This window comes from Hypanus sabinus (assembly GCF_030144855.1).
Source record: "Hypanus sabinus isolate sHypSab1 chromosome X2 unlocalized genomic scaffold, sHypSab1.hap1 SUPER_X2_unloc_2, whole genome shotgun sequence".
In the NCBI taxonomy this organism is placed as follows: domain Eukaryota; kingdom Metazoa; phylum Chordata; class Chondrichthyes; order Myliobatiformes; family Dasyatidae; genus Hypanus; species Hypanus sabinus.
This window is the reverse complement of record NW_026778990.1, coordinates 1,426,004-1,441,251: the sequence shown is the minus strand read 5'-3', so window position 1 is coordinate 1,441,251 and position 15,248 is coordinate 1,426,004. Positions and strand designations below refer to the sequence as shown.

The following is a 15,248-nucleotide window of genomic DNA, read 5'->3' as shown; positions in this document are numbered from 1 at the left end:
CCCACGCTGGGAATTGGTAGATTTTGAAGATTTTACGGGATTAGCGAGCACTGAAACACGACTGTAATTCTTTGGAATAGCGGTAGAAATTTGCCTGAAAAATGAGAAGCTGGTGTTTTTTAAATTGAGATAGTATAATGCAATTCTCGCTGAACTTGGGCAAATAACGTTATTAATGCCCTTTCCTGTAGAAAGCTCGCTGCCCATTCCAAAGCGAAAGTTTAAGACGGCGACAAAACATTCGTCGGACCAGACACTGTGTATGTTTACCTTGCTGAGAGGGGATGATATTAGAAATGTAGCTCCGACGTACAAATCAATGTATTCCCTCATGATCATGTGTCCTTAATTAATGTTTACATTTTGGGAGCGAGAGACACACAGATTTTTCTAATCAGAAACCATCGCCCTATTCTGTCGGCAACTCAATTTCGCAGCTGTACCTGAATAACTTCTTCCACTTCGTAAACCAGGTGTCCATTTAGATTTCCATCAAAACCTAAGACACCCATTGAATCACATTAGAGATAGTCCACTGAACAAACACATCAGGTAAACAATTGATACCAGTTGTGCCATGGTGCACTGAAATTCGCTGCTCGGAGAAATCACAAAATAACACTTTTGTTGAATTGTGTTTAGTTTTACAACGTGCGCTATCACTCTCAAACACAACTGTAGGGCAGCACATTGAGGTTTTCTTAAGTTATGGAGATGCATTTTAATTTGTCTATTTAACTCGATAAGCATTTCTCTGCAAGGGGAATATTCACGACTCTTTACTGTTTGGTTGGTTTGGTTAGACAGAGGCCAATTTGGATGAGAACAACTTTGCAAAAAGATTGAAATACTTAGATTACTCGAAGGACAGCACCACATCCACACTGACAAGAGGGTCATCTGTGGTTAATGTAACGAGAAGGTTTCATGAAACTACCGAAACAAATGGGCAGATTAAATCCTGGAATTCCCAGCGCTGAAATGTATTCGGGTTTCTCCAACTGACACAGCAGCTCATCGTCCTTCTCACCATTGACATCTTGCGACATTTCTTACAGTTGTATTGTTTTCATTCATTGCTCACTGTGTATCTATTTATCTCTCTATCTGTCTACTGTATCTAAATAAGGGAAATGCATAATAATCACGAATAAGCGGCCTGAAATGATAATATCCTCCACCCGCACTAACAACTAACATTGTGTGTGTGTGTGTGTGTGTGTGTGTGTGTGTGTGTGTGTGTGTGTGTGTGTGTGTGTGTGTGTGTGTGTGTGTGCAGTCCCATGGCTTCATTATATTTTCAACAAATGATGTCGGACAGGTTTCTGTTATCTCCAATCCAACAATATTTTATTCCAGAACCTGCTCCTGATAAACATTTTCTTTGGGAATTCCCACAGCAAGAAGCAAGCGTGCAAATCTTGGAACAACTGGCGAGATATTCTGCTGTTTAATGTTAATGGGTGGACGATTATTTCGTTGATAGCAGATATTACAAGTGACATTTCCCTCCTGATACTTTGTACTGCCAGTCCTTGATGCCCAGTGAAACGACGATAAACGGGTTACAGTGTTCTATGTTGGAGACTGAATCCTGACAAAAACTTGAGACTTTACAGCAACAACATGACAGCTTCTTTGGTGAAATTTTAGTTGCTTTTAGACAAATTGATATTATTCTTCCGCATATGAGGGGATGAGAGGTCGTGTTTTATATGTAAAAATTTTCTTGCCTCAGGTAGGAAAGGGTAAGTCTGGCCAAAAGGGCTCCGGTGAATCTGTAAAGGTGAATCTTCTGTTCTGTGGATGCAATGGACGATAGAAGCGTTGTGAACTCCGACCTCAGAGGACGGTCGAGACGGGGGTGGGGGGGGGGCATCAATGGCCTCTGCGCTACTATTCCTCGTTTAGTGGCATTTCTGAAACAAGAAATTCCAAGTCTGTTTGCAACCCGCTGTGTAATTCAACGCTAACATCTCGCAGAAGCGAATTTGGTTAACCATGCCTCTTGTAATATCTGCTAATAATAACTCATCCTTTAATTAGCCGACTACTTCGCCAGTTATTTCAAGATGACGACGAAGAGTTTTCCCGCTTGCCTCTTCACACTGAAGTCCGTTGGCACTCAAAAGGCTGCGGATTAAATAGTTTCCTCCACCTTTTTGACACTGCGGTTGAATTTTTGCTGAAAGTCGACAGGAGGACTGGAAATAAGACTGAGCTTCTACGTTCAGATGTAGCTCACCTGACCGATCCGCACGGCAAAATGAACATTCTAAACATGAAGCTGCCAGCTGAGACTTCCAATTCTATCGAGGGAAAAGGTGGCGTCTCCATTTATATCAGGAAATTGGAAATATATGAGCAGTATTTTGGGAGACGAATGTTCTCAATGTTTCCCTGTGAGACTGAATATAAATAATTTTTCGCATACGCCCTGCAGACTGGGGACTGTTGTCACCAATTAGCTCCAACATCTTACTAGTATGTTTCAATAATACCTGTTTTTTTCACACTCCCTTTTATTTTAACCACATTGCCCATTTCCTTCCACTAGAACAGACGGCATTCACACATTATCATTAACCCTCTAAATGCCCTCATAGCCCCCTCCCTTTTGATCACTCGGATCAATTTCTCCTTCCTGAAAAGGTGGCTCGTAAGAAGCGGGGAAAGATCGCACAGCAAGACAAGCTTGCTCATCGTTTTCGGGGTTATATGCATTATTTTCTCTCCGGAAACTTTGGTACTAGCATTCCCCGGCTTCTTTGCAAAGGCAGCAAACACGTTCTCCCATTTCTTCGACACGCGTCTGTACATGGTCCGCGAAAAGGGTGATGTTTTGAGATTCATTAGTGATGTAGGTGCAGCCCCCTTGACTTATAAGGGCGAACACTTCCTCCGTCTCGGCTAATATAAAATCAAGGGCCATCCTGTTCTGTCGAGCGACTTTTCAAATCGCTACTACCTCGGCCGTATGGTCCCCGATTTGCTGCTGTGTTTCTCCCAAGGCCGCGGCGGTATCATTAAGTATTTTCGCCTGGGCGGTGGCTGATTTTATAACTTCCGAGGTGATCCACCCCCTTTTCCAACGGGGAGACATAATCATCCAAATGTTTTCACCTCTGAGACAGCCCTCTTCTTCTATTACTGTTTGAGTGCTTCCATTCATCCTGGTAGCCATCGTGCTTAATGGTGGGTGTACATGTAGATATAGTATCACATACTCAATAGATCAGCACACCGCATTCTCATGGGAACCGAGGGTATGCCCGATCACTGTCATTCAAAATCCATGGGACCCCCATGGAACTATTGGTCCCATCAACCCATTAGCTTAGCACATTTTCTTCCGTAGATAAAACTGTTTCCATTTCCATTAAACTAATAATGGTCAACCTTCCATGGTATCAGTTATAACACTGGGGTTCCAGGATTGGTCAGGTCATCGCGGGGAATACACCATTCCTCAAACTGATTGTCTCGCCGAAGACTAATGGTGGTAATACCGGGCCCTCGTAGCCAATATAAAGATACTGGATATTGATAATATACCCCAACCCCTGATATATTCTTGTTCTTCCGAAATAACCAGGATTCAAAATAACCTTCCATAGAGGACCGATAGACTTTGATCTTGCTTTGATGAAATGGGATGGGTACTAATGGTATTACAGAACCAGCGTGCATGGGTATGGTCATGCAGATTCCACCAATTGATATGATGTTGCAACGTCCATATTCATAAGTCAAACGCATAAATTATGAGGAAGCGGGTGTGCTGTGTTACTGGGTTCCTCATTGCAACGCCCCCCCCCACCACCAGCCCGTTCAAAGCTGTCACTATTAGCAAGAGAATCCTCTCATTCTACTGCATCCAATCGGGTCTACCTTCTAGTTTGAGCGCAGTCCTGGTGACCATCAACACTCTGGTCGGCCCCTTTCACCTCGGAGAAGAAAGGGTCTTCGCATACACATCTCCCCTGGCATAAAAGGAAGGGCGCTTCCCTCACCCGACTGAGTTGGGGCTGCTTCTGCTTGTGTTTGGTTCTCCCTGACCGCCTCTCCAAAGCCCTTTTCTATTTCTAAAGTTTTATCCTCCCTCCAGATTAATGGTGCATTATGTCCTCCTGTTAGGAGGGGGGGGGGAATGGTGTACGTGAACCTGCAGGCGTGAGTTGTCCCAATAGCACTCCAAATGGTTTTTATTTAGTGATCCTGTTGACATAGTTTCACAAGCTATAGAGGTCTACCGGTAAGGCCTCAGGCTCTTTTAGTCCACTGTCCCGATAGTTGTTCGTCAAAGTTTATTGTAATACATCATCCATTCTTTCTACTGACCGATTAGATTGGGGTTACTGTGGGAGTTGATACTGCCGACGAAATCCTCGGGCCTTGCTAAATTCCTGAATCAACTTCCCCGTGAAGTGCGTTCTCCGATCACTGTTGATCTGCCGGCGGAACCAAAGAGGGGGATCACCGCTTGCATGAGGATCTTGACTGCAATCTTAGTATCATTTTTTGTGAGTCGGGAAGCCATCAATCCATTTCGAGAACATGTTCACTATCAAGAGGGTAAGACGTGAGAGAATAGGACCAATCAAGTGTGACAGTAGAAAAGTGTGCATGGAATCGGAGGGAATAGTAGAAATACTTAATGAATACTTTGCTTTGGTATTCACTGCGGAAAAGGTTCTTGGCGATTGTGGATGAATTACAGAGGACTGAAAAGCTTCAGCATGTAGATTTGAAGAAAGAGGATGTGCTGGAGCTTTTAGAAAGCATCAAGTTGTGTGAATGACCGGGATCGAACGAGATTAACCCCAGGCTACTGTGGGAGGCGAGGGAGGAGATTGCTGAGCCTCTGGCGATGGTCCTTGCATCATCAGTGGGGTCGGGAGAGGTTCCGGAGGATTGAAGGGTTGCGGATGTAGTTCCCTTATTCAAGAAAGGAAGTAGAGGTAGCCCAGGAACTATAGACCAGTAATTCTTAATTCAGTGATCGGCAGGTTGATGGAGATGATCCTGAGAGGCAGGATTTATGATCATTTGGAGAGGGATAATATGATTAGGAATATTCAGCATGGCGGGTCGTGCCTTACGATCCTGATTGAGTTTTTTGAGGATGTGACTATACGCATTAATATATTTGGAGCAGTAGATGTAGTGCATATGGATTTCAGCAAGCCATTTGGTAAGATAGCCCAGTAATGAGCCTCAAGGATTTCCGCAGCAGAGCGATCTGCTTCCTGAGCTCTTGTTCCCCTTGATTGAAGCAAAGCATTGGAGCAAATAATGCTCGAATTAAAAGAACATTAAAAGTAATAAAAACAGATATTAAAAATATGAAAAATATGTTTGATAAAGTTGTGACAAAACAGGAGAAAACGGATAAGAAAGTTAAAAAGTTGGAAGAAATAACGGGGGACACCATGGATAGAGTGAACAAAAAGGAAGATAATATACTCGCCTGGAAAGCAGAAAGAAAACGGTTGTTGGAAAAAGTGGACGAGCTTAAAAATTTTAGCAGACGAAATAATATTAAGATTGTTGGTCTTAAAGAAGATTCAGAGGGAGAAGACTCAATTTTTTTTTCAAAAATGGATCCCGGAAAATTTGGAAATGGAAGAGAGAAATCAATTAATTGATTGAAATGGCTCATAGCGCCTTAAAACAAAAACCTCAACAAGATCAAAACCCGCGACCAATCTTGATAAAATTCTTAAGATATCAAGATAAAGAAAGAATCCTGAAGGCGGCTGCCCAATGTGCCAGAAAAAAAAGAAACGGGCCTTTGAAGATAGAATGGAAAACAGTTATTATCTATCCTGACATAAGTTATGACCTTTTGAAGAGAAAGAAGTAATTTAACCCATTGAAAAAAGTCTTATGGGAAAAGGGTTACAAATTTACACCGCGGCACCCGGCAACACTGATAAATTTTTTGGATGACGGAAGAAGATATTTTACTGATTGTCGGAAAGTGGGAGAGATGGCACAAGAACTCCCAAATATTCGCTACACACAGCTAAGAATCTATGGAAGCGAAAAGGATTAAAGATGAAGACTGAGATAGTGAATGGAATTGATAGATATTTAAGGACAGAAGAATATATAAATATACTCTTAATTATGTGATAGAGGGGGCGAAAGGTAAAATTTGAGGAATAATAATCGGGAGTAGTGGTATTATTTTTTCTGTTCGTTACGGGGGAGCAGGGGGAACTTCTGATGGATCGCTACGGGATTCATGTGTGTAATCATGGCGATTGCCATGACCAGTACAACGGAGAGACAGAGAGGGGTAATTTTGTGTGTTTTTTTTTCATTCACATAATTAGTAGGGGGTATTTTGTTATCTTTTTCTTTATAAAATGTTTTTCTTTTATCTTTCTTTCTTTGCCTGGATGATCGGGTGTTGGGGTGTGGGGGAAGGGGTGACACATAGCAACATGGAGAATTTAAAAATGATTCCCCAAGATACTACGAGAGTTGAAATATTATGTATTGTTATAGATTGCAGTAACCTTGTTAAAAATAATGACTAATTTACTGCACTTTTAAAGTTTTATTGTTAATGGACTTAATAGACCGGTGAAAAGAAAGAGAATTTTAACATACATCAGGAAAATGAAAATAGATATAGGTTTTCTACAAGAAACACATTTAACAGAGGTAGAACATTAGAAATTAAAGAGAGACATGTTATTGCAGCTTCATTTAATTCAGAGGCGAGGACAGTTGCCATTTTGGTTTAAAAAACTGTATGAATTAAAATACAAAATGTATTAATTGATTTTGCGCGGAGATATATGATTATACATTGTCAAATCTTTTCAAAATTATGGACTCTAATGAATATTTATGCACTAAATGAAAATGATGTAAAATTTATGCAAGAATCCTTTTTGAACTTGGCTAACGCACATGATAAAATACTAATAGGTGGGGACTTTAATTTTTTTCTAGACCCAGTTTTAGACAGGTCAACAAAGGTTGTTACAAAATCGAAAGTAGTAAAATTAATTTTAACATTTATGAAAGACTTAAATTTGATTGATATTTGGAGAAGAATTAACCCAAGAGAACTAGATTATTCATTTTATTCAAAAAGCCATAACATGTATTCAAGGATAGATTTTATCCTATTAACAACGAATATTCAAGACAGAGTGAAAACTATGGAATATAAAGCAAGAATATTGTCAGACCATTCCCCCTTGATAATGACAATGATAATGATGGATAAGGAGGGATGGATTTACAGATGGAGATTTAATTCAATATTATTAAAAAGTCAAGTTTTCTGTGATTTTATGAAAAAACAGATTCAATTTTTAAGATACAAATCCACATTCAGTTGATAATTAATTTGTATCATGGGAAGCCATGAAGGCATATTTGAGGTGCAAGATAATGTTATACTTCTAAAATTAAGAAGGAATCAATGGTAGAAATAGATCAATTGGAAAAAGACATTACAAAATTAGAAAACGAATCTCAAAGATACATGACAGAAGAAAAACGAAGACAACTTGTTAATAAGAAACTACAATATAATACACTTCTGACATATCGAACAGAAAAAAGCAATTATGAGAACTAAACAGAGATATTATGAATTAGCTGAAAGATCACACCAGATTCTTGCTTGGCAGTTAAAAACAGATCAGGCTTCCAAAACGATAAATTCAATTAGAACAAGTGTAAATAAAATTACTTATAGACCTTTAGAAATTAACGAAACGTTTAAAAGTTTTTATTCTAAATTATATCAATCAGAATCACAAAATGATATTGCTGAGATAGAAAGGGTTTTATCACGAATACCTCTCCCAAAATTGAATTCGGAAGAACAGAAGGGATTAGATGTGCCTTTTACATTAAAAGAGGTCGAAGTATCTCTAGGATCACGTCAGAGTATTAAATCTCCAGAAGAAGATGGTTTTCCGCCTGAATTTTACAAAAAGTTTAAATATTTATTAATTCCTCCTTTTATGGAGTTAATGCATCAAGCGGAAAGAACGCATAAACTTCCAGAATCTTCTACGACAGCTATTTTAATAGCACCGCCAAAAAAAAGCTAGAGATCTTTTAAAGCCAGCATCATATAGGCCTATTTCTTTGTTGAATACGGACTATAAATTAATAGCAAAGATTTTACCTAATAGATTATCTAAATATTTACCAAAACAAATACATTTGGATTAAACTGGATTTATTAACGACAGGCAATCGGTAGATAATGTAACTCGGTTACTTAACATAATTCATCTGGCACAAAAGAGGAAGGAAATGAGAGTAGCAGTTGCTTTGGATGTAGAGAAATCATTTGATAGATCGGAAAGGGATTTTTTAATTTAAGGTATTGGAAAAATATGGATTAGGGGTATCTTTTATAAATTGGATTAAAACCTTAAATACTAATCCCAAAGCTAAAGTAGTGACAAATGGCCAAATTTAAACATCATTTCAGTTAACAAGTTCAACTAGACAAGTTTGTCCATTATCACCTGCTTTGTTTGTATTGGCGATAGAACAATTAGCTGAATTAATTAGAACTGACTCAGATATTATTGGTTTAATCAGCAGGAATATAAGATTAACTTATTTGTTGATGATGTTCAGATTTATCTAACAAACCCATTGTTTTCGTTGCGTAAATTACCTTCTAGATTGGAAGAATACGGGAAAATATCAGGGGATAAAATCAATTGGGATAAAAGTGAAATTTTACCCGTTACTAAAGGAGATTATAATCAAGATCCATCAGTAACTCAATTTAGATAGCCGATAAATGGTATAAAATGTTTAGGTATAAGAGATACAAAGATTTTATATAAATTAAATCATTTATCATTATTGAAAAAACTTCAAGAAGATCTTGATAAATGAATGATGCTACCAATAACATTAGTAGGTAGAGTAAATGCTGTAAAATGAATATATTTCCAAGATTACAATATTTATTCCAATCACTACCAATGCAATTACCGCAGAAGTTTTTTTTTCAAGAACTAAATAAATGCGTCAGGAAGTTCCTTTGGAAAGGTAAGATGTCAAGAGTATCGTCGGAAAAATTGACATGGAAATTGGACCTAGGAGGGTTACAATTACCAAACTTTAAGAATTATTATAAAGCAAACCAACTTAGATTTATTGCATCTTTTTTTTCTATGCAGATAAACCGGCATGGATTAGAATAGAATTAGATAATAGAGGAGAAATTATACCAGAAGATTTTATATTTAAATAGGAATCTAAATGGATACGGGAAAAAAAAGAATCTCTTATATTAAAACATTTGATTGATCTATGGAATAAGATAAATCTTGATGATGAGTTCAAGAAATCTTTATTAGCAAAGAGACCTTTAATTCAGAATAGACTTATTCCTTTTTCAATGGATAACCAACTCTTATATAGCTGGTTTTAAAAAGGAATTAGATATATAGGAGACTGTTTTGAAGGAGGAATATTAATGTCATTTGATCAATTAAAGAAAAAATATAGAATATCAAATAATACTCTTTTCTGTTATTTCCAATTAAGGGCTTATTTAAGAGATAAACTGGGTCAAACTATGTTAAAGCCGAAACTTAATGAAATAGAAACTTTAATTCAAAAAGGAAAAATTATTAACAATTAATTCTTGTATGTATAATTTGATTCAAGAACAGACACCTAAACAAGGAATTCATAAGTCAAGACAAAAATGGGAAACTAATTTGAATATTAAAATCGATGAAACAAGTTGGTCAAGACTATGCATTGACAGTAGGACAAATACAACAAATGTTCGACTTAGATTAGCACAATACAATGTTTTTACATCAATTACATATTACACAACAAAAAATGAATAGATTAAACCAAAATTTATCTGATCAATGTTTTCGCTGCAATCAAGAAACCAGTAATTTTTTTACATTCTACTTGGTCTTGTTTTCAAAATCAACCTTTTTAAACAAATTTAAGAGTTTTATTGGAACACAACTTCCGCATAACACATTATTATTTTTACTAGGTGATATTGAAGGGATAAAACCGAAACCTAAATTGAACAAATATCAGAACGAATTCATTAAAATTACATTGGCAATAGCCAAAAAGGCTATTGCAGTTACTTGGAAATCAGATTCATGCTTAAGTATGGAACGTTGGAAGAATGAAATTTTTGGCTGTATTCCAGTTGAAAAAATTACTTATAATTTAAGAGATAAATATGACATATTTTTGAAAATTTGGCTCCCTTGTTTACAAAAGGTAGGATTAAATATATAGGTGCGCCGAAGATAAAGTTATTGGATATCTGGGGAAAAATATATATATATTAAAGTTATTTTTAATTCCATGGTGAATGTGGGGATCTTCCAATACCCAGGCAATCCTTCTCCCTTTCTTTTTATCTTTCTTTCTTCTTTTTTTCTCCTTTTTCATATATAAGGATATGCTGGGGGGAAGGGTTGATATTATTAACTATTCTTTCGTATCTTATGTATCCTGTTTGAAAATTTAATTTTAGAAAAATTTAAAAAAAGCAACGGTACACGATCATGGCAAAAGGGGTAAGGGCGAGAGGAAGGGAGCTGATCGGCAGGTAAGGAGATAAGAGAGAGGGAAACAGGAATGGGGGAGTGGTGAAGAGGGTGCGGAATGTCGGTAAGTTCGAGTGATCAATATTCGTGGCATCAGATTGGATCCCACCCAGACGGAACATAAAGTGTTGTTCCTCCAACCTGAGTGGCCTCATCACACAGGAGAGGAGGCCATGGACTGCCGTGTCGGAATGGGAATGGGAAGAAGAATTGAAATGCGAGTGTTGAGTTCATTTCCAGTATATGGAGATTTTCCCGTGTTTAAGGTCGCATTCAGATGAGGTGCGACCAGACTTGCTGCAGAATCAGAGTGAGAGATAGTTTTCTTCCAGAGGATCTTCTATACGATTTCCCCAACTAAAGGTCGAAGATCACACGGACACAAACAAGAGGTGGTGAGATGGGTCTGATGGTGTTTTGCAGGAAGAATGCTGCTCCCAATTTACAGCCCTCAATACTATCACATTATCCATTCTTTGCCGTTTCGCAATTAATTCACTAAATTAATCGCTACCTATCACCGTGGGGATTTCACGTGTCTGACGTAATCAGTTTGGAAATAGTTTGAATATCTTGATTTCTGAATCTGTTGAAACCTGTCCCTGTGGGTTCGCTAAATGGTATTAAAAACTCCAGGCTTCTGCTGCTTTAACATTTCATTCCGACAGATCCCCGGGAGACGGGGGTCGAATCACTGGACAGAGAAAATGCCTTCAATGTTGGATAGTTACAGGAGTGCGCAGAATATATTGTACATATTCATTGCCGTCATTGGAGTTCCTGGTGAGTGTGCACAATTCGTGTTTGCCATTTTTGTGTATTAACCGTTTGCGGACCTGTTTCCGATCAGTTTACCAGCTTCCAACTTAATGACTATTACACATATATCCGTCAGAAATATCAATCCTGTCAATTCGACATCTGATTTTTCATATTTAATGACCAACGAAACAAAACTTCTGTCTCTCCTGCACCAGCAGGGATCGACCCGGACGTTTTTCGTCCCTTTAATGACACCTTTTCCAGAGTAGTCCCAGTGAAGCTCTCCGGGAAGGTGTGATTGGAAGGGTTTTACTGGGAATTCGTCCAGAGTTTTGCCCCATGCTGGAGAAAGGCATTTTCCCCGCACCGAAGATGCGACTGGGCGACTGGGAGGGTTTTACATTGAGAAGTTGACTGTCTCTGAGATATTGATCAGACTGTAAACCTGCTCCTGTGTTTTATGTCTCCCTGCTGATTCTGTCATAGTCGGATCCCACTGTCTGCTGGTCAATAATTGGGTCTTATCACCAGAATCAGTGTCCTCGGACATACTGAAGTGTGTTATGGAATTGCTCTGCGTTGTAGAATTAATCCGTTAACGGAGCCACTCAGCCTCTGTTTACTAAGTTGACCCGGCATTCCCTCTGAGACCCGTCGTAAATTGGGGCATCGTTTCGTCCTGAAGAAGGGCCCGAAATGGTCGGTGTTTGTTCAATTCCATAAAAGTTGTTGAGCTGCTCTGACCAGCCAGTGCTTTGTGTGCGTTGCCCCCCCCCCTCAGCCCCACCAGATGCCGAGTTCCTCGCGGCCTGCTCAGTCACGGCTCAGTCAGAGAAACCGGCCCCCTTCAGCGATGGAGTCAGGATTAGCATCGATCGCTGTCGTTCATGCAGCTGGTTTTTAGCACCGAAGGTTAGTCACAGATCGCCTTATTTGCACAGTGAATAAGAGAGTTCAGAGATAGTGAGAGACGTGTCAAATATTAGACTAGCAGTTGTTTACACATTCTCGCAGCCCTGAACTTTATCCCACACCCGGTGATTGTGTTCAGTAATGTCGAGTGTCTGTTCTCTTCCCTCTTCTCCCTCCCTGTCTCTCGCACTCTCCCTCTCCCTGTAGTGAATTTACTGGCGATTGTGATCCTATCCCGGGAAAAATGTGGCCTCTCCACCTGCACCACTCGCTACCTGGTGGCCATGGCGGCGGCGGATCTACTGAATATTGTCTTCGAAGGCATTTTGTTCCGGATAAAAATCAGTTACTTTACGTACAGTTTTCTGGACATCACCCCTGTTTGCAGGGTTATCAATGTACTGAGGTTCGCAGCCACAGACTGTTCTGTCTGGTTCACCGTCACTTTCACCTTTGATCGGTTTGTCGCCATTTGTTCCCAGAATCTGAAAACAAAATATTGCACCGGGAAAACTGCGGCTGTGGTTCTAACAACCACCGGTGTACTATTCTGTCTAAAGAACGTTCCCCGCTACTTCCTCTTAGAACCTAAAGTGATCATCGATAATGTGCCGTGGTTCTGTAAACGCATGGCCAAAGGTACCACTGACCCCGGGTGGGTAGCACGGGCTTGGGTGGAGACTGTTTTAACTCCGTTGCTGCCTTTTGCTGTGATACTGCTCCTCAACGCTCTGACAGTCAGACACATTTTAGTGGCCAGTCGGGTCCGTAAGGTGCTGAAGGGTCAGAGCAAGGGGGAGAACCGCAGTGACCCGGAGATGGAGAGCAGGAGGAGGTCTGTGGTTTTACTCTTCACCATCTCCGGCAGCTTCATCCTCCTGTGGATGACACTGGTTGTAAATTTCATATATTATCAGGTCAAAGCTATTGGTTTCAATTTCAATGATTCCGAATGGATATTTCATGAATTCGGCGTTTTGTTGAGGAATTTCAGCTTGTGCACGAACACACTTATTTACGTGGCGACTCAGTCGAAATTCAGGGAGCAGGTGATCAGCGTGGTGAAATACCCGATCACCTCGGTGGTTCAATTCATTAATAAAGTGGCGCCCTGAGCGCAACCCTGGTGCAGCGTCAATGTATCCAGTCTGGGCTCCACATCTTCTCATCCACCGTCTAGTCTCCAATCTGTTTTTCCCGGGCTGTTGAAAGGGGGATTGGAAGAAGCAGTGCTGTGGACCGTGAGAAAATGGAGGGAAATTGGAAAGTGCTTGCATGTCTGGGATAGGCTGAGTGGAGTGTTTGGAAAGTGCTTGCATGTCTGGGATAGGCTGAGTGGAGTGTTTGCCTGGGGGGTTGGTAAAGAGATACAGGGAGATCGGTAAAGATTGTTTGTGTGTGTGTGTGTGTGTGTGTGTGTGTGTGTGTGTGTGTGTGTGTTTAATTGAGAGAGAGGGCAGAAAATGTGTACGAAGTTGTTGCTATTACAAGTTAACCTGTGTTAGATAGACAGTTTGGCCAGGCATCAAAAGTTGCAGACTGAGAGGCAACCGAGCGGAAAGGAATAAGATTACAAATGTTCAGAGAGTCAACGCTCAAATTTCTTGAGTAACACAGCAGGTCAGATATTATCTATTTAAAATTGTAAGTCGTCGACACTTCGGGTCTTCAGTCCCCATACTCTAATCTGGCGTTCAATATCCACACCCGCTCCCCATTATTACACAAACACATCACTGTTCCGCATTCCTAATCTGACCTCTATCACACAGCATCCTTGGCAAAATATTCATCTGAATTCTAATTTCCCATATCTGACGACTAACCCCTCATGTGACGTCTAAATACATCAACATAGCAATCCCTAAACTGCACTCCATATCTCTAAACCCATTATGATATCTTACTCGGCTACATGCTTATTAGTAAACCCAATCTGATCTTTAACTACTTCACAAACCTGCCCCTATACCTAACCAGACCTCTAAATCCCCAAACCCCAGTCACCAACCCTAAATCTGTCCATTCATAATATCCTATCCCAACCCCCGGTCCTAATGTGCTCAGTAACCTCCTACATCCCGGCCCCTTACCCTAATATGAGCATTAACTTCAAAACATCCCATTCCTTAAATCATAAACTGAAATCTAAATCCCCTCAACACTGTCCCTGAACTTTAATCTGAACTCTAACAAATTCCGACACCAGACATCTCTCAATCTAATCTCGAATCTAATCTGATCTCCAGCACCAAACTTCCCTCTCCATACGACCTAACCAGACATCTAGACCACCAGAGCCATGTCCCCAAACGCCAATCTGACTTCTACCTCTGCACATACCTAACCGTAAATATAATATGATTTCCAACCCAGTACCATCCCGATCCCTAAACATTAATCAGACCTGAAACATTCCACATGTTAGTCTATAAATCATAGTCTGGAATCTAAATATGCATTATTATGCTGTTCGGTAAGTCTCCTTAACAGACTTCGATAGCTTAGAGAAATGGGCAAAGGAGTGGTAAATGAAATATAATGTTGGAACGTGTATGGTCATGCACTTTGGTGGAAGAAACAAACAGGCAGTCTATTATTTAGATCTGGATAGAATTCAACATGAAGAGCTGCAAAAGGAGTCCCTGTGCAGGAATTCAGTTGAGTTGGTGGTGAAGAAGTCAAATTAATGTTGGCATATATTTCTGGAGCTCTAGAAACAAAGAAACATTGAAAACACATAGCACAACAGAGGCCCATCGAACTATCTAGATTTTACCCATAACATTTGATTTTTCTTAGCCCCATGTGGACATTCATGAGTCAATTAAAAGACCTCTACCTACCCACATCCGCCTCCACCACCGCCGCCGGCAGCCCATTCCACGCGCTTACTACTCTCTGTGTAAAAAAATACCCGTGACATCTCCTCTGTACCTACCTCCAAGCACCTTAAAACTATGCCCTCTCGTGCTT

The 15,248-nt window shown here is 39.9% G+C and overlaps 1 long non-coding RNA gene across 1 annotated transcript in view; it reads left to right on the top strand.

Moving 5' to 3' along the window:
* LOC132385776 (uncharacterized) overlaps positions 1 to 15,248 on the top strand; it is a 369,445-nt gene that overhangs the window by 226,926 nt on the left and 127,271 nt on the right. The window lies entirely within an intron of this gene.